This window comes from Pleurodeles waltl, chromosome 3_1, assembly GCF_031143425.1.
Source record: "Pleurodeles waltl isolate 20211129_DDA chromosome 3_1, aPleWal1.hap1.20221129, whole genome shotgun sequence".
Classification (NCBI taxonomy): Eukaryota; Metazoa; Chordata; class Amphibia; order Caudata; family Salamandridae; genus Pleurodeles; species Pleurodeles waltl.
Genome location: NC_090440.1, coordinates 1,660,000,657 through 1,660,022,241, shown reverse-complemented (window position 1 = coordinate 1,660,022,241; position 21,585 = coordinate 1,660,000,657).

Here is a 21,585-nt window from a genome sequence, read left to right as displayed (position 1 = left end):
AAAAGCAATAAGAATCTAAATCACATGTAGGGTACACATGACAACTGACTTGCCTCATAGTCCATGAATATTCACATTACCATCAGGTTTCAGACTCCTGCTGCAGGTGGGATATTTCAATCTTAAGCTTGAATTGGAGGTGACCTCCCAAGGTGTGTGGCATTTTGGCAGGGAGCAAGAAGGCAGAGATGAATGATTGTTCAGCAACAGACGTGGATGTATGCATGCAGGTGTGCTTAGCAGGTGCAACCTGTTATGCACACCTGAACAGAACTTGCATATCTTGCTGCTATGTGGAATTTAAAACAGGCCACAGGCCACACCGTCAGTGGATTCAACAGTAGTCATAGGGTCTGATTCACAAAGGTAAACTTACACTTCTTTATAAGTTTATGATTGTTTGTTATTCACTAAGGGATTTACAGATATTTTAACGTGTGAGGAGTCTGCAAATAAAGGACCTATTTTTGAGTGGAGACTCCTCATAAATCCCTTTGGGAATAGAAAACAATCGTAAACTTACACAAACGTGTACGTTCACCTTTTTGAATCAGGTTCAAAGTGTCCTTACACGTGCATTGGACCCACCCTGATCACTTCCTAGGGTAACAGAGCTCCCTGTAAATACAGGGATGCCCTGAATGCTGAGCCCAAGCTCTGACTGATTTCTAGGAGCAACTCCTCCATGGGAGAGCACTCTTATCAGCACTCGGCCACCAGCATTAGCCACAGTGTACTTTAACAACACACTAAGAAGTCTGAGCACGCGCACTGGATGCCTGCCTCCCTTCCCAGGACCTGAGGAGTGTTTGTGGGCCACACCCTGCTACAGTGGCATGCCTCTTGTGAGGGGGAGTGCATCCAAGGATCAAAGGGCAGTGCACTTTATTGCAAGGGTCACTCTCCTTTGTATCCTGCAGCACTAGCCCAGAGCTCCTCACTCCTATCTGGCCACTTCTGCACTCTCCACTGGGCGCTTTAGTACACCATGGTCTATCTCTATGTCCTGCCTCACTTTCCTCCTGATCCTGCTGCACGCACCCTTGAGACATCTCAGAGGGGGTCTTTTGCACTGCTCCTTGGGCTCATCGCTCTTACCTGTGTCCTGCTGCCGCCCCCTGCTGTCCTTACGGCATTTTCCACAGGGACCTTCACTCTCCCTATTACCCTGCTTCACTCTCTGCTGGGACCGTACCTCTCGCCTGTTGCCTCAGCAGGGCATTGTTCCCTAAGTTCTCTACAATGCAATCAATAGGCCCTGCTGTGTTTCTCCCAGTTTCTTCAGAAATTAGTTTCAGTTTCTCGGCTCTGCAGCTAGAAGTGGTTTGGGTTAATCAACCTCGGACATGCATGCATGCCAACATTTTAGAAGAGAAAAGCAGGAGATTAAAAAAAAAAACTGGGGGAATGCATTTTTTCCATTGATTTCTATTGTGTTTCTTTTGAGCCCGTACTGTGCCCAAGAGAACAGGGCTCAGAACGCCGACTGCTGCTAGGTAAGTAGCAAATTCCTGGAAGTCCCAGGATTTATGGGAACATTTGCAAGTCTGTTGAAGTCATAGTGCATGCTGCAGCTGGTTTGCAGTGCAAAGATAGAGAGAAGTGTGAAAAAGGAGAGAATGCTTGTTTGGACTGAAAAAACAACCACTCACCAGGGCATGAAAGCACACATTCTTGGAAAGGACACAAAAATGCACTTGCTCTCTTCAAACTCACATCGGGAAACGAATCGCAAAGCTCTGTAAGGAACAGAGGCATGACTAATCACTTAAAAATAAAGCCATAAAGTGATTTGTCATCTTCTGTAGTACTCACACCCCCATGCTGCCTTCTGAGTAGGAGTCAGTGGAGACATTACAGCTGTGAAAACAACCAATCGATGCATTGCTCTCATGCTGTTTTTAGTAATAAACAGAATGAGAGCAATGCAAGGATTGGTGTGAACAGGTGAACCCAGAAGACCAAAGGAGACTTAGGGAGCTGTGCTGTGTTCCCACTTGGATCCTTAACAGCATGGGATTATGAAACATTAACTGCACATGTGGGTTGGCTACAGTAAGACACCTGCCCCACCTGACATGCACATTCGGCTTAATAGCTGATGACTACCAATAGGCAATATTGGCCACGCCCTGCGCTGTTCAGATATAAGAACAACATAACGCTGCAGTAAATCACTGGCACTTCTAATGAATGGCAATGTGAATGGGGCATTGCCACTGGAGTGGAGGAGCAACACCCCCATGCTCAAATGAAGAAACAATCTCTGCATGCAGGCATCTACAAAATACAGATGACTATCATGAATGAGGACAAAAACAGACAATTGAGTTGCCTATGTACTTATGTCCTCTTTTCTTGGCCTGCTTCTTGAGAATATCCTCTGGTAAACTCTTCACCAGTCATGAGGACTCACCTTTGAAAACTAAATAACATTCAACACCTATATGAATCAGATTTCCGAAGCCTACCATAAAACCTTTAGTGCTCACAATGCACCCTCTTCTCCTCCTCCCATCAAACACAGAACATTATGCATCAGAGCAAGCATCCTATACTGGCTTGATTAAGAGAATGCCTTCTTTGCAGAACTCTGACTTTGACTCATCTAGAGGATGCAGCCATTCAAAATTGTTTCAATCCCGAGCCTTACCGCCACATCAATGCTCCCTTGAAATGCCTATAAGCCGTTTTACTTCAGCTGTGCCAATGTAGATGGTAGGAGGAACAGCATCATGGGTTCAAATCTGTGCATGCCTCGTTTTACTAGTATCAAGACCAATGAAAATCACCTCACCTACAGGAAGAAGTTGAAGACCCACCTCTTAGATCAATACCTCCTCACTGTTGTCGCCATGGCTACACACTGATTCCCACCTTAGCAAATCTTTTGTCCTCTATTAATGAGTATGTGAGCTCTGAAGCAACTGCCCTAGTGTTGCTTGCAGCAGTCCAAACAAAAGCTCTACTATAACAGAATTCAATGTATAGCAATGCATGTAAGATACTCACATTTGCTAGTAAGCCTATATCCTTCCTTTCATTTAATGTGATGATTATATGATCTATTAACTTGCACATCCCAAAAGCAGGGGGGCTCCTCCGCAGTCGCAGAGGGGTGCCGCCATCTTGGCTGAGCCAGCACATAAAAAATAAAACAATAGCTTGCTATCCTTTTATTTTTCATCATTTTTCATCATTTTTCACCTGCAGGCTCAGCCAGCAGTGTGTACAAGGAGTGGCAGGGCTGGGCCATGGGATGTGGGATGGGGGAGGAGGGGAGAGCGCAAGAAGGGCCTGATTTATACTTTTTTCGTGCCACATTTGCATCATTTTTTTACGCAAAAGCGACGCAAACTTACAAAATTCAATTATATGTTGTACGTTTGCGCCGCTTTTGCGTAAAAAAATTACGCAAATGCAGCTCTAAAAAAGTATAAATCAGGCACTAAGTGCACATGTGTGTTTGGCCTGCCGTCTCAGCCTGGCCAAACACACATGCGCACTTAGGTTTCTCCAACGAAACAGCACAGACCCGAGGATTGTGTCAGAGGGGCAGTCCAAGCCACTCAGACCAATCCTATTGCTGCTTTAAAGCTATGTTTAGCATGTAAGCATCACCAGGTTTGCTGGGGAGCCTGTGCTGGTATCCCAGTGAATGCTGGGACTCCAGACGAAGAGGAGCAACAGAGAGCATGATGCAGCGGCGACAACGAGGAGAACTGGTGAGTGTGTTTTTTTTTTTTTTTTCTGTTTCCCCCGTCCTCGTCCACACCCCCTTTTCCCCCCTTGACATATGTGGCAGCCGCCGCTGCCCAAAAGTGCACTGCTGGATAACAAGTCTCTTGTGTAAAATGTACAGAACTGTAAACGAATTTCAGAAGGACTTTAAACTCTAGAAACATTACAACAATTCCAGACATCAGGAACACCATCAATACAACATCAGTGTATCATAGCTGTCTTATATCTTTCTGTCATTCAACAAGTGTCTCTGATTTCAGGTGTAGTAACGTGCCTTCTCTCTGACGTTGTTTTATGATCGTACCATCGTAATCCATTATTATTATTTTTATCATTTTAAGTCGTCTCTTTTACATATCTATGGACAAAACAAGACAATTATACAGCTCAGGCCAAAATACAATACTGAACATTTTTAGTGATAAGCGCCCTTCGTGTACCAAACATATATAAAGAAATCGAAAAACACAGATGTCAAGCTTGTCCTTTTTTGGAGGTGCTGAACAATAGGGCAACTTTAATGCTCACTTTATTTGAGTTCAGTCCCAGCAAAAAAATATAAGACCTGAAGCAATAATATGCAAATTATTTCAGTGAATAGAAGTTTCAGATATTTTATCCTTGACGATTTAAATTCAGGGAGCAGAATCATAATATGAGCCAGTTCATCAGTCATGGCAAAGGGCTAATATACAATTGGGATAAAATGGCTGCCTCAGCCAAAGTGTTTCAGTTGAGGTTCACACAGTTCTTAATTTGTGAATAAAAACGTGCTCCTCTGAAACACACGGCTGCTGCAATTAAATGTGGGAACACGGAATACTGAGGCGGTGTAATCCTGAAGCCATCTCCGGCCTCTTCAATCCATATAAGCCACTCCCTGCCCTTCAGCTCACTCTTGCAGCTTTCTACTTTCTCCCTTCTTGACGCTTTTTCATTTTTCCCTTCTTCCATCTTTCCCATAAGTGTCTTTTTCTCGCATAAAATGCTTGAGACAGAAGAATAAGCCCGGCCCTCAAAAATAAGTGCTGTGCTCAGCACCGGAAACAACAAGCACAAATTAAGCACTGGGTTCACTCCTTATTATTAATAATAAGAGTTAACCAGGCAAGGTGGGGTTAGAATCGTTCAGGGGTTGAACAGCACGTGAGGCCTCCTTGACTTTATAGAAGTGTAGCAGAGACTTTTTTTTTTTTTCGATGTATGATTTGTCTGCTCTGAATTACATAGCTAATCGGAATCAATTATAAAAGAGTTTATAAATCAACTACATGTACATCATTAATCATTCTACAGCCTCCTTCGTTTCAACCAGCAAGGCATAAAAGGTTTCTACGGCAATAGTGCACACCCTTCTCATCATAAGCAATATGAATAGATTCCAAATATTTTAGGAAGTTATTTGTGTCCCCATGTGTTGTACTAACACCTCAAGAAAAGTGACAACATGTTAATGGTTGTAATAAAAGTGTTGTTTGCAACAAATGTTAGTTGTTACAAATATCCAAGAATATATCTTTTGTGAATAGATGTAAATTATAGTCAGAATACAAACTAAAAGTGTATCCTTACACCACCTGCACAAAAAATGTATTATCTCTGTTAGCTAATTTAAATTATAGTTGAGTGAAACCATCAAATAGTTTCCTTTATTTCATGCCTGTGAAAATATAATTCACAACTAGAACCAGTTAGTAACATATAGAGTTTCAAATACCAGGTACCGCAGGTTAATCAAAATCCAGCCAGCTAGCAACACCTTAAATATTGATATAGGGGAACTTAACACCTCTAGAAAGAACTACTATACAGTGAGTACATTCAAAATATTGGCAATGACCATCCAAATAATGTATCTCTTCACCAGGAAGGGATTTACAATTGCTGCTCTTGATAATTTTTATTTTGAAGACAACTCTTCTTTGTCTGGAACATCCAGCACACAATACTGCCATGTTGCTTTTTCAAGACTTTACCAATAAAGTAGCTGCTGGAAAACAAGCTCTGTCAGCTGTAGCCATAAACAAATGAAGAAGCAAACTTATAAACCAACTGCCTTGACAACATGTGCAAAATCACTGCAAGCTATCAACACGTCCCAGTCTACCAGATCATTTCAAAGTGGCGGAGGGCATGGATTTTCTTCTACATGATGTTAAGGTCCACTGAATGTATCATGTCGCTTATTCGGTCCGGACTGAAGGATGAAGAAAGCCATTTCTTCCGTGGGCTGGAATTCATGCTCTGATCTCCCAGAATGCAGTTCCATTGAAGAAGGTTGGATTTTCACCAGTCAAAACCATTTCCAGTCACAAACAATGCAATGGTAATCACAGCTCAAAGAAATTTCCAAAAATGTGCGTCCTCAGCTTGAAGACCAGCCTATCCTGCAAATTTTCTGCTATAAAGGTGTTTTCCGTATTGTTGCTGACATTTTTATGAGCAGTCCAGTAGAATTTTATGATCTTATTCCAATGATGGGCATTTTTTTGCACAACAAAACATGTGTTGCGGTGTGCAGGAAGTTATCTCAGTGGATGTGGCATTGATGATGCTCTAATTTGAGGCTGAGATCTTTGAAGCAAAACTGTCCACTCAGTATTGAGCAGAACTCATTATGTTAGTTCGGTACAAGGTATGCTCATATCTGAGGCTCTAGAAACATTGCATTAGAATGCTTTCTAGCACAAGAATGACAAATTTGGTTTTGCACATCTTATATCAGACATGAATAAGGCACAGGGTGCATTTCATTCAAAAGACATAATGCAAAGCTAGGCCATGATCGATACACTTAGTTCAAAATCTGAAAACCTGAAAACCAAGTTTGTAGAGTTTGTCAAAGAATGTGAACAAAAATCAGACCTTTGCAAGTACTGGGAAAATGTGTTACACATGACGGCTCTAGTGAAAAACTTGGTACATGATGATCGGGAAGTTGATTGGGAGCTGCATGTTAAGACTGTGGAGTCACTGATTACTGTGTTTCATGAATTTGATTTCATGAACGACCTAAGAGATGGGTCCCTATATTTGGAAAGAGTAAAGAAGCTAGAGGTGGAAAAACCACAACTACACAGAACATTCATCCAAAGACATTTTGTGGTGAAAGACAGAGAGGGAAGTTTCAATGTTGTGGCATCAGATATGAAACTGGAACAGACGATCCAGAGATCACAGAAAAGCTACAAGGGAATTGTTGGTCAGACACGTAAAAGTGATTATGTTGCTCAATGGCAGCTAGTTTACCATGAACTCCTTTCTCTTTGTAATGTTTTCAGAGAGATGACAAATTTGAAATTAATGGACCATCGCAAATCTGTTTCTCACCCATGCACTTTCTGGGAAAGAGAGGGCAACGTTTTAATAAACATGTTGACGGCTTTCTTCATTTTATTCAGCAGCAAGGAAACCCTTTTGAAATGACTGAGCCTGTGTGACTACACAACTTTGTGACCAAACAATATGTGGATAATGATATAAAGACATGTCTATTAGATGTCCTGGAGCATGGGATGAAATTATACGCAGAATTTATGCATGAGAGATTTGTATTGAAAGAGAAAAACCTATTTGACATAATCACTAAAGCTAAACTTCTACACTTTAATTGCCATCGGAAGACTTTTTTCCAACCAGCCACTACAAAACAGGATACAAAAAAGCAATTTCGCAAGCACATAGAGAGATTGATGTAGCAAAAGAAAGGGGTGAATTTATCAAGGACATTCTATTGCATGATCTTCTTCCAACAAATGCATTATTTGATGGAGATGCTGTAACTAAACCAGTGATGCACAAACCCATACAAGAGCTCAAAAAAACCTTTCAACTGAAGAATTTCATCTGCAAAGATGTCTTCATTGAAAACTGCTGTTGTTGTGGACTATATGTGACAATTGCGAATCGTCAAGATTAAATCTATGCAAAACTTTGGAGAGGTTGTTCAGACCTCTCTACAGATATCTAAGTCAGTTTGCACTTGCAAGAACTGCACATTGTCTTTGACAGTTATCCTGAACTGTCTGTCAAAGAATGTGAGAGAATCAGACAAGTGCCTACAAGTAGAACAATGGCCTTCCCTGTATCACAAATTCAACTCCTATACCTATGCAACTTTGTAAATTTTGATCACCAACATCGAACAAGATGAACTTGGAAATGTTAACTCGCCAAAACATTGCTGATGCTTCAGTGAACACTGAATTTCCAATTATTGCAAGTGGAATGATTGTCAATGAGTGCTGGTGTCTTCAGAGATATATTCAAAAGGTACAGGCCATATTGTTCAAGAACTTAACAGCAAATCTGAGGAAGCTGACATTCGTGTTGTCCCACATATTGAGTGGGGTGTTCGAGCTGGTTCCAAACAAGTCATTGTACTGTGAAGTGACAACAGATGTTATTATTGTGCTACTCAGATTTGTGGCAATGTTCATAAGTAAAGGCTTGTCAGAGTTATGGCCACATTATGGAATAGGTGAGAAAAGACACTAAGGCCCTCATTATGTCAATGGTGGTAATGACCGTCTACCGCTGCGGCGACGGCCGCCAAAACACTGTCACCGGGGCTAACTACAGTCCTCCATATTATGACCGTACCTGGAATTCAGCCAGAAGGCTGGGGGAATTCCGGCTACGGTCATGGTGGCGGACAGCGGTAAGGTGGCACTGCTCCCAGCAGCAGCGCCACCCCAGTAGACTGTCCCAGACTGTATCATGATCCATGATACGGCCTGGCGGTGTTCTGCTGGCAGACACAGCTGCTGGCAGCAGCGCCACGTCCCGTCTCCTGCCAGAGGACCCCCTGGAAGCAGGAAAGTCGGGTGCTCTGACAGGAGACGGGGGGGTGGTTTGTGTGTGTGTGTGGGGGTGTGGGTGTATGAGTCTGTGTGCATGCATGTGGGTGTGTGGTGTGTGGAATGTGTGTGTGCGTGAATGGGTGTGAGTGTGCGTGTATGTTGTGTTGGGTGAATGCGCCTGTGCTTGTATGTATGTCAGTGTGTGTGAATGTATGTATGCATACGTGGGTGAATGTGGGTATGAGTGTGTGTATGCGTGTGTATGTTGGTTAGTGAATGTGCGTGTATGTCGTGGGAGGGCTCTCGGGAGGGGTGGAGGAGGCCCTTATCAGTGTTAGGGAAGGAATTCCCTGGCACTGATAGTGCCCACCGACAAGGTTTTCGTGGCGGTAAGGAAACCACGAAAACCATGGCGGTAGGGGAGGTCAAAATCCCGAGGGTGGGACAGTGATGGCCACCTGGCTGGAGACTGAAGTCTCCAGCCCGGCGGCTGTTACCGCCCTGGCAGACAGAGTGATACATTGGCGGTTTGGCTTGACCGCCAGCCTGCTGGCAGTACCTTTCTCCAAAATACCGCCGTCCACCAGGGTTGTAATGAGGGCCTTAATCCCGCTTCATATTCTGTACAAGAAACTTGACCCAGAGATGCCCAGTGTTCGTATCAAGGCACATATTCTTACGGGTAATGACACTGTGCAAAATTGGAACAAAGCTTGGAGCTTTAACTGCTGAACCTGTGAAGTTTCTAAAAGGATTGGCTGAGACAGAAGAGGAATGTGACTTTAAAGAAGTAGAAAAACAGCTTGTGCATGTGTGGAAAACGAGTTCTGACTGCCACACATTTGATGATCTTCGGTACAGTGAGTTCAAGGGATCGTCCTGCTAAGAGACCTTCCACCAACATCATATTCTGGGTGTAGACACATTAAAAGAGCATTTTACTTGATCAGAAGATGTGTAAATGTTTTGGATCATGCATAAGTAGAGAAAGATCCATGTGAATTTGGATGGGAAGATGTTGATGGGGTTCTAAAACCTACAAAATACCTAAAGCCCCTACCCACAGAGCTTACACGAACATGTACTTGCAAAACCTACGCTACAAAAAGAGGTCCCTGATGATATGCTCTTCTCAAACGTTCAACATTGTGCAAATGTACCATAAGCGATTTCCAAAACAAATAAAGTGAACTATGAAAATGTGTCTATATCATTAAACATTATTTTTTTCATATTCAGATCACAAGCATTGTTTGGTGTATACATAAAAGGATTAAAAGCCATTATGATTTGTTTCATTTTTATGTATGTCTCTTCTTCCTCTATTATAGTCGCCATTTTGGAAAACGGTGGAAGGGTTGCTCTGAGGAATTATTTTCTGTCTCTATAAGAATGCTGGGCCCCCAAAACCTATATTTTGACACCAAAATGAAATATATAGGTCTCATAGCTCATGAAATATTACATCATCAATGCAACACATCCGCAATTTTTTAAAAATATCTTCCAGAAAAATTTGGTCCAGATCAGCAATGTCTACCCAAGCTCAATTACTTCTCTAGTGATCCAAAAACACAAATCAAAAATGAAAATCTCTGGACATCGCTTTTTTTACGGAGATATATCAGGGGGCAAGGATTAATATATCAGGCTGCCCTTCTACAGCTGAAAGAGAAACTGATCAAAAGATTTGTGTGTATAGATAGAAGCATATCCTTGAAAAGGACCTGGCACGTGCACATTTTAATGTTGTTTTCTCTTGTGCCCTTCATGGATGACTATTGAAACTACAATAATGAGTAGTATAAGACCAACAACTACTTGCAGCTGTTATTAATGTATTTTGAGAGAATTATAAGAAACTGGGGAATCTGTTTTTATTACTTCCAACACAAAATGTGTGCCATTTATAGATTTGATCTGAGCACCTCTGTATGTTCAACATGTATTCATGACTATCTAGATTGGCTTAAAAATGATGATGACTTTTGAAGATGTAGCACCTGTGTAGAATGTTATGTGTAAATTAGCTGAATAGGTCCTACGCAGCAATTCATTTCTCTCACTGAGTTAGCATAGATATGGCCACATATCCCAGTCAACAGCTCACAATTTTAAGCCTCTATTAGCAGTAAAGATGAAACTGGGACTTCTTTGGTTGTCTTGCACTTCCAGCAGTGGTCCTGACTGTTGTGGTCATGTGACAGAGTGTCAGTTTAAAGATCAGATCCAACACTATTTTAGTGTTTGTGCTGGGTGTGTTTCATAATTCTGGACCTTGTTCCAGGCTGCTATTTGTGTAATATAACTCCACTCTCCTGTAATCTGTAGAACCTACTGGATAACCATCATGTTATCCAGAACCCCAACCAAAATGGTAACAGCATTCCAGTTTATGCTTGCAAGTTGGGAATTTGAATCATTATCATTTTTCTTCACTTAAATATAGGTGCTATTGTTTGACCAGTATCAGAGTATGCATGTCTTTGAGAAATAAATCTGATTGGAAATGGAGATTATTCAAGTTTCACTCCTATTGTAAAACTCTTCAACATTATAAGGGTTTCTGTGTCTTTGAGTGTTTGAAATTGGATTATTGGTAAGGGCAGGTAAGTTCCTACACTTAGCAGTAGGCCACTAACCTCCACTTAGGTCCAGTTAGGTCTCAATAAATTAAACCCAGCTCAACCCTTGGTAGATTGGCAATGAGTGACAAGGCTTAATTTAGGAGACAGGTGTGCAAAGCATTTAAAAATCACAAAGCAGTAAATAAGTAAAACACAAAACACAATACAAATCCAGTGTTCGAAAATGGGTTATTGGTAAGGGCAGGTGAGTACCTTCACTTAGCAATAGGCCACTAACCTCCACTAAGGTCCATTTAATTTAGTAAATTAAACCCAGCTCACCTCTTTGTAGCTTGGCAACGAGCGACAAGGCTTAACTTAGGAGACAAAGGGTAAAGCATTCAACTATCACAAAACAGTAATTAAATAAAACACAGGAAACAGTTTAAACATTCAAAATCAATTTATAAAAATAGATTATGGCGGTCATTACAACATTGGCGGTAAAAGCTGCTTACCGCCGTGCAGAAGACCGCCAACACACTGCTGCGGCCGCGGAATTCCGCCACAGCTATTATGACCCACACCTCTGAATCCGACAAAATCCAGACACCCACAAAAGACCGCCACACCAAAGATCAGTGATAAACTGGCGAAATCCAAACCTCCACCATCACGCCAACAGAAATACGCCCACACTATCACGACACACGAATCCACGCGGCGGTCTTTCAACTGCGGTATTCCATTGGTGGTACACACCGCTGCGCTCAAAATACACACACATTTACAAAACACAGCCACATTGGACAATTCGAAATACACACACCTGATACACATACACACACTACTCCCACACACACAATAAAATATAAAACACACACCCACACCACCCACAAACCCCTACGACCACAATTACTGAGAGAAGGCCAGAGAGAGACACCACCATCTACAAACTAGCAGCCACAGGCACTCAACACCATCACCCACACTACTTCCACGCACAAAACACCACACACCACTACACATCACCAAACTTATCACCACATACACCACCCCACACATCACCCACACCACCCCATGGCACGGCAAAGACACCCCAGGTTCCAGAGGAGGAGTTCAGAGTCATGGTGGAGGAAATCGTCCGGGTAGATCCACAGCTATTTGGAGCACAGGTGCAGCACACCTCAATTGCAAGGAAGATGGAGCTATGGAGAAGAATAGTCGACAGGGTCAACGCAGTGGGACAGCACCCAAGAAATAGGGACGACATCTGGAAGAGGTGGAACAACCTACGGGGGAAGGTGCGTTCCGTGGTCTCAAGACACCACATCGCAGTACAGCGGACTGGTGGCGGACCCCCACCTCCTCCCCCACAACTAACAACATGGGAGGAGCAGGTCTTGGAGATCCTGCATCCTGAGGGCCTCGCAAGAGTCGGTGGAGGAATGGACTCTGGTAAGTCAAATCTTAACTTTCATATCCCCCAACCTACCTGCATGCTATCACAGACCCCCACCCTCGCCCCCTCCCCTATCACTCCAACTCCTCACAAATGTCCCAACATCACAAACCACCCATCCCAACACCAAGCCCTGCATGCAGCAACTAAGCATGGACACCCATCACTAAAGCATGCCCACTGCACATACCCACACAACCCCCTAAGCCATCATCACACAAGGTCCCACACAGGATTGCTAGCACTGGGGTACACGGTCACCCACCCATTGCACACCATGACACACACAGATGCAATATTCATGCTTTTACACCCCTGCAGGACCACTACCCAACGTCACCAGACAGGAGGGTCCAGACATCTCCACCCCACCCACTGAAGAGGCCCACAGTGATGACAGCAGCTCTGTCCAACTGGATCCAGATGACCAGCCCGGACCATCGTGGGCCGCGGGACAGTCGGTTCTACACACCCAGTCACAGGCCACCACAGAGCTTCCACCCTCTGGTAACACCAGCACAGCACCCACCAGGCGGGCCCATACCTCCGTCCCCAGGACACGTCAATCAGCTGTGTGTCCACCACTACAGGGAACCCAGGATAACCCACCACCCCAACAACAACAGGGACCTGGGGGCAGTGGTAGTGGGCACACGGTCCAGGGGACAGAGGCCCAGGAACACAGGCGAACTGGGAGGGCTGCTGTGCGACAGGGGGCGGACAGGCCAAGGGAACCCAACCTCCACGAGGCCCTCTCCTCCATCATGGGAGCATACCACCACTCCCAGGAGACGATGGCAACGGTCCTGGCCAAGTTTCAGGAGACCCAGCGCATGCAGGAGGAACAGTATTTGGGGTTCAGGGAGGAACTCAGAACCATCAGCTCCGCCCTGGGCACCATCGTAGGGGTGCTGAAGGAAATACTTAACACCAGGAGGGACACTGTGGCACTACAAGGGGCCCCTGACACTAGCATGGACGATGAACTGCCCACCACCTCCGCCGGCGCTAGTGGACAGGAGGCACCGCCACAGGACCACCACACCAGCACCCCACCCCCTGCAGATGGAGAACCACCCCGTAAACGGTCCCTGAGATCCAGGAACAGGACAGAGCACGATGCCAAGACCCCCGCCAAGAAATTAGACCACCCTGATTGTCATCCCACTGTCCCACTTTGTAACCCTGTCCATATTTAAACTGCCCGAGCTCCACTTCCTATGCCCATATGGACAATGCACCTGTGAGACTAATAGACTGGACTCTGCATGGACATTCCTCTGCCATCACCCCTCACCATTTAACTTCCCCCTCCAATATTTTGTATTTAAATAAACACCCTTGAATCACAAAACAATCTGGAGTCAGTCTGTGATTTCGAAAATGTGTATTAGCAATTACAGTGGCAAAATGCTCTTTCAAATGTAATGTCAACATACCTATGTCACAGATCTCAAGTCCATGAGGAATGTAAGCAGATGACACACGTTGGAAACCACACCTGTGGAACTGTGAGGGAAATGTGCAACTCAGTTACCATATACAGGTAGAAATCGACAGACAGGATAGAGGTAGAAGTGTGAAAGTACTTGTAGTAGGCAGGAATGTGTTCTCACCTGTATGTCACTGGAAATATTGCTGGATAACTGAGTCCCTGTTGTCAATGTCTTCTTCCTCTGCTTCCTCCTCATCACTGTCCACAGGCTCCACAGCTGCCACAACACCGTCATCTGGACCATCCTCCTGCAGAAAAGGCACCTGTCGTCGCAAAGCCAAGTTGTGAAGCATACAGCAGGCCACAATGATGTGGCACTCCTTCTTTGGTGAGTAGAATAGGGAACCACCTGTCATATGGAGACACCTGAACCTTGCCTTCAGGAGGCCGAAGGTCCGTTCGATCACCCTCCTAGTCCGCCCATGTGCCTCATTGTAGCATTCATCTGCCCTTGTCCTGGGATTCCTCAGTGGGGTCAGTAGCCATTTTCTCTCTGTTCAATCACTCGATACCTGATCTTCGACAGGAGAGGACCTAGACTGCAAGTGCTGCTGTGACCTCGGTCTGGAAGAGACAATGGCTCGTGCGTCTGGGGAAAGGGCCCCTGCCTTCACTGCAGAGGAGTTGGAGAAGCTCGTGGACGGGGTCCTCCCCCAGTACACGCGACTCTACGGTCCTCCAGACCAACAGGTAAGTACACAGGGAGCATGTTGTATGGGCTATGCCTGTGTGGAGAGGGCTGGTTGTAAGAATGAAGGGGGCACAGTTCTGCATGCATGATGGAATGTGAATGCATGTGCCACATGGCAAGGGTAGGGATGGGGGCCACTCACTTAGGCGGTGCAGTTGTTAATGACTTCTCTTCTTCCCCTGTACATGTCATGTAGGTCAGCGCCCACCAGAAGAAGGATATTTGGCGTGCCATCGCCAAAGACGTCCGGACCCTGGGGGTCCACCACAGACGGAGCACCCACTGCCGGAAGAGAAGGGAGGACATTCACCGCTGGAGCAAGAAGACGGCGGAGGCTCAGCAGGGGATGGCCTCCCAACGTGGGAGGAGTGCCGGTCGAACCATGACCCCCCTGATGTTCCGGATCCTGGCGGTGGCCTAACCTGAGTTGGATGGGCGCTTGAGGGCATCACAGCAGACACAAGGGGGTGAGTACAACATCATTCGGCGGACTTTGCGAGCAGTGAAGGTGTCTGGGTGGGGGAGGAGGGCTGTGGGTTTCCCTAGGCCAGGGCGACTTCCGTAGGCTAAGCCCCTCCATAATGCAGGCCATGTGGCACCCCAGCCCACCTCTGTAGAGTTCCAAGTACAGGTATTCATGCCCCTGTGTCATCTATGTGTGCAGATGTCGTCCATAGCCTTGTAGGCCAAATCCCAGGAACTGCATCTGTAGAACCCTACAGCGCGACGTAGTGCAGGGAGCTGCTGTGTCTATATTGTCCGCCAACGGTAGCGGTAAGCCATGCACTCAACCTGTCTTTCTTCTGTCGCCCCCCCCCTTTTTGTGGTCTCCCTGTTCTTGTGTCCATCAGCATCATCAAGCGGAGGTACAGTGGCACCGGAGCACAAGGGAGGTGCATCCCACATGGCCATGGAGGGCCACACCACGGACTCAGAATACACCAGTGGGACGGAGGGTGAGGGGAGCACCACGGCGGTCACAGTATCTGCAACCAGCGACACGGACTCGTCCTCCGATGGGAGCTCACTTGTGGTGGCGGCAACATCTGTGCCCCCCACTTCTACAGGTACAGCCGCCACCCCCCCTACCAGCACTGCCCTCCCAGCAGCCCTTCAGCGTGTGCCCCGTGCCCGCTCACCCAGGAGGGTGGGCATCACCTTCGCCCCAGGCACCTCAGCCCCCGCCCCTGTCACCTCTGCTGCCCTCAGTGAGGAGGCCATTGACCTCCTCAGGTCCCTCACTGTTGGGCAGTCTACCATTTTGAATGCCATCCAGGGTGTAGAAAGGGAATTGCAACACACTAATGCATTCCTAGAGGGCATTCATTCTGGTCACGCTGCCCTTCATCAAACCCTGCAAACTCTGGCCTCAGCACTGATGGCAGCCATTGTCCCTGTCTCTAGCCTCCCCCCTCCAACTTCCTCCACCCCGACCCAATCTCCTGTACCTCTGCCTATCCCAAGCACACGATCAGACCAGCCTGCACACACCTCACCAGACAAGGGAAGCTCAGGCAAACATAAGCACCACACATCCCACAGGCACTCACGCAAGCATCACACACATACAGACACACCAACATCCACTGCCTCCACTGTGTCCCCCTCCTCGTCGTCTCCCTCCTCCCTCCCAGTGTCGTCTACACTCACACCTGCATGCACTACCACTACAGCCACTACGTCCCGCACCAGCACACCCACCAGTACACCCCGCTCATGTGCACTCACCACCCCCACTACCATTTACACGTCCCCTGTGTCCTCTCCCAGTGTGTCTGTGACACCCCCTCCGAAGATACACAAATGCAGGCACACACCCACCCAACAGCCATCCACCTCACGACAGCCTCAAGCCCATGCACCTGCACCCAAATCCACAAAACTTACACCTCCTACAACCACCACCTCTTTCTCCACTCCCAAACCCTCTCCATATACCCATCCCAGTGTCTCCCAAAAACCTTTCCTGGCCCCCCTTAACCTATTTCCCACCACCCCCCCTCCAACTCATAGGTCCCGTACTAGCACCTCAGCCAAGAAATCTCCGGGACCAGTGGTGCCTGTTGTTACGGGTATGTGGAGTGCACCGGCCACCAGGCCAGCCAGTATGGCACGGAGCCAGCGCACAGCCAGTCCCCCCCCTGTGAAGCACCAGAAGTTGGACAGTGCCCGGCGGGAGAGGGTGAAGAATCCAGCCAGCAAAGCCGCTCACAAGGGTCCCGGGCGGAGTGTCGACTCAGCTGTGATTCCTCCCAAGGTGGGGAAGGGGCAGACGAAATCTCCAAAGTCTGGGAGGAGCAGCACGGCGGAGAGGACCGCCATCATCCCGCTGCCCAGGAGGCCACCGCCAGAGTCACTGCCCAAGAGGCCACCGCCAGCCCCATCCTCACTGGCCAGGAGGCCACCACCAGAGTCACTGCCCAAGAGGCCAGCCCCATCGTCACTGGCCAGGAGGCCACCACCAGAGTCACTGCCCAAGAGGCCAGCCCCATCGTCACTGGCCAGGAGGCCACCGCCAGCCACAGCCCAGCTGACCCATGAAGGACCGCCAGCCACAGCCCTGCTGGGCAATTAAGGACCGCCTTGGCAAGCACCGCTGAACAGGCCAGGGACCGCTGAACAGGGCAAAGATTGCCATGGAATGCACCGCTGAACAGGTCTGACACTGGCAACACAAGCACCGCTGAACAGGCCAGGGACCGCTGAACAGGGCAAAGACCGCCATGGAATGCACCACTGAACAGGTCTGACACTGGCAACACAAGCACCGCTGAACAGGCCAGGGACCGCTGAACAGGGCAAAGACTGTCATGGAATGCACCGCTAGCCCATTTGCGGCAGGGGCAGTGACGCAATTGGGACCGTCACGGGGTGTGTGCTCTGGGCACCAATCCCCCTCCAGCACCAGTGGAGACTGTTATCCACTTGAGAGACTGTGGCTTTGCACTCCCCAGGATGGAACAGTGGGCAACCCACCCACTGTAGAGACTTGAGAGACTGTGGCTTTGCACTCCCCAGGATGGAACAGTGGGCAACCCACCCACTGTAGAGACTTGAGAGACTGTGGCTTTGCACTCCCCAGGATGGAACAGTGGGCAAACCACCCACTGTAGAGACTTGAGAGACTGTGGCTTTGCACTCCCCAGGATACATCAATGGGCATGGAGCCCCCTCGTGGATCTGGCGTGGTGCACTCATCCGGCTGAGGTGCACCCCCTTCCCTTCCCCCTGAGGTGCCTGTTGTATTTCTATCTGATGCCCCAGCAGTGTTCTCTCCGTTTTGATCAGGTATCTTGTGTGGGCCTCGCCCATGCATTTTGGGCCCAGTGGTCAACGGACAATGAATGGTGCATTACCTGCACTACTAATCGTGGTGTATATTTTGTTTAATGTGTATATATATCTGTATATATTTGCTGACTGTATTTTGATATATTACAATGGTTCCACTAATTTCCTTTTGTCTTTGCATTCTTCCGGGGGGTTGGGGGGTGTTACTGTAATGTATAGATAAGCATTGGTGTGTGTGTTGTAGTGTGTGAGGGTGGGGGTGGGGGTTGGGATGTTGGTTGTGTGTGTCCCTGTGTTTTTGCCTCCCCCCTCCCCTATGTCGTAGGTGCAGTACTCACCGTGCTCTTCGCCGCCGGTGTTGATGATCCTCGTATAGGAGCAGGAAGACTATCGCTGGCAGAATATGGAGTTCCGGCTCCATGGTGTCCTGATTCCTCGTGGGATGTGTAGAGGTGAGTGTTTTCCCTTTGAAATGGCTGTTTCTGCCATGTTTTTATCCGCGGTGAATCCACCCCGGAAAAGGTGGCGGATTGGTAGGTTGTGATTCTGTGGGCGGTACATTGTCTCCCGCCTGTCTGTTGGCGGTGACCGCCGTGCTGTTTGTCTGTACCGCCGTGGCGGTCGGAGTGTTAAAGTGGCTGTCTTTGTTGGCGGTTTCCGCCACGGTCATAATTCCAACATTTTTACCGCCGGCCTGTTGGCGGTGTTACCGCCTCTTTAACACCGTCCACCAGGGTTGTAATGACCACCTATATTTTTATCTTTAAAATGACACCCAAACTAATACAATCAGATAGGGGGAACCGCAAATATTATTTTTTAAAGAATTAATGCTTTCTAGCGCATAGAAGCAACTAGCGCTCAAAGGGTTAAAAAAGGTTACACTGGAAAGGAACAAAGTCCAGAGTTCAGGCCACCCAAGAGGTAACACTGTCACACATACTTTCAGAAGTGTTTGATTCAGGAAAGTGGTCCACAGCACCAGCCAAGGGTTCAGAGGCTCTGGTGTGCCTCTTGGGGTCTAGGGCTACAACTCCCACAATGCACCTCTTCAATTTATGGAGTTGTTCAAATGTCTCCAAACTTCTGGATCTTCTTCCAGAGGTCCTTTTTGTGTCCTTGAAGTGTCCACAACTTGATCCAAAGTTCCAGAAGCTCTGAGTTGCTCCTTGGAAGTTGGGACTACAATTCCCTGAATGCACCTGGGCAGAATCCTCAAATGGCCCCTGGACAGTGGTCAGCTGGGCTCTGCTTGCAGGACTTGATGCAGGGGACTCTGGGCAGCTCCTTTGTACCTGTAGCAAACAGGGAGTCCCTTATTGAAGCAGTAGAAGACAGGTAAAGTCTCTTTAGTGGTGAAGCCTAGTCCTCCAGAGTGAAGTGTCCATGTGCAGGTCAGGGGTCCAGCAGGGCAGTCCTTCTTCTCCTGTAGTACTTTCTTGCTGGAATCTGATAGGGATCTGAGGTGTGGGTGCATGTCTGCCAGTTTTATCCCTCCTCCTGGGTGAAAAACAGGGGTGTCCTGGTTCTCTAATCAGGTGCAGGGTCCTTCCCCCTCTGATGACCACTTCCTGGGAAGTGTGGCAAAAATCAATCCCAGGGAGCAACGTTCCTCAAAAATCCATCATGGCTGAAAGTGATTTTTGGAGGGTACATCTGGCTGAGCCCACCCACTGGTGTGACTAAAAATCATAAACACACTCCCCTCCTGCCCTCTCCTAATCTAATCAAGGGGGCACCTAATTGTCTGGGTTTGCAGGATGTGAGGGTGTTGCTGGGTTGCTCCAAATGTCCTTCCCTGCCTTTGAAGACCAGTTTGGCAGCCCTCCCCCTTCCTGCTACACCATCTGTTGAGGGGAGATCTCCTTCCCCAAGCACATCTCTTTATGTGGAGCCAAGCAACTTCACAGCTCATCCAGGAAGCCTGGCCAGGCTGCAAGAGGCTGGCCAATCAGAGCACAGCATCAAAAACACTGCAGGGCTGAAGTTGGCAACTTTTCAGGTAAAGTTTAAACCTCTTTACCTGAACAAGTTATATTAAATCCCACAACTGGAAGTTGTGGGATTTATTATAACAATTAATTTGATCCCAAACGTCTGGTATCTGTTACTTAATAGGACTTTTAAAATTAAAATAAAGTATCCCTATTCTAGCCTATGGAGGCCATTCACTACAATGAGGGAAAAACAAATTTGGCTGTTTTACCTCACCAGGGCTTATAAAACTATTTTATGAGGTCCCTGCTTATAGTTACATGGCACTCAGCCCAAGGGGCACATAGGGCACACCTTAGGGGTGACTTAAATGTAAAAATAAGGTAGTTTAAGACTATGGAACTACTTTTAATTCCAAAGTAGAATTTGCATGTAACTTTAATTTAAAAGCTGCCAGCAAGGCAGGCCTGCCTTTAAAATGACACTGGGCACCTCAGCAGTGCACCTATGGGTGCACTACCTATGCTGGGGTCCCTAAACCTACATGCCATACCATATACTAGGGACTTATAGGTAGGTTGACTTAGCCAATTATAATTAGCCTAATATGCATACTGAGTTTACACATAGCACAGGCCCTGGGACTGGTTAGCAGTACCCAGGGCACCATCAGAGTCAGGAAAACACCAGCAAAAAGTGGAAAATGGGGGCAAAAAGTTAGGGGGCCTCTGCAAACAGCCCTGTTCTCTCACATCCAGCAATTAAAAATAATATATGAAAATTTATAAAGAATTAATGTTTTCTAACGCATTGAAGCAACTATCGCTCAAAGGTTTAAAAAAGGCCAAGCGGGAAATGGGCAAAGTCCAGACTTCAGGCCACCTATGAGGTAACACTGTCACACTTGCTTTCAGAAGTGTTTCTTGACTCAGGAAAGTGGCCCACAGCACCAGCCAAGGCTTCAGAGGCTCTGGTTTGCTTCTTGGGATCTGGAACTATAACTCCCACAGTGTACCTCTTCAAGTTATGGAGTTGCTCCAAATGTCTCCAGACTTCTGGATCTTCTTCCAAAGGTCCTTTCTGGGCCCTTGAAGTGTCCACAACTTGATGCAAGTTTCAGAAGCTCTGAGTTGCGCCTTCGGAGTTGGGACTACAATTCCCAGAATGCACCTGGGCAGACTCCTCAAATGGCCACTGGATGCTGGTCAGCTGGGCTGTGCTTGCAGGACTTGATGCAGGGGAGTTTGGGCAGCTCCTTTGTACCTGTAGTACACAGGGAGTCCCTTCTTGAAGCAGTAGAAGACAGGCAAATTCCTTTTAGTGGTGAAGTCCAAGGCCCTTATTTATACTTTTTTAGCATCACATTTGCGTCGTTTTTTTTATGCAAAATCGGTGCAAACTTACAAAATACAATTGTATTTTGTACGTTTGTGCTGCTTTTGCATCAAAAAAGGACGCAAACGCATCGCTAACAAAGTATAAATATGGGCCCAAGTGTGCAGCTGGTGCAGTCCTTCAGAGTGCAGTGTCCAGGTGCAGGTCACGAGTCCAGCAGGGCAGTCCTTCTTCTCTGTCTTGTTCCTTGTAGGGTGGAGCTT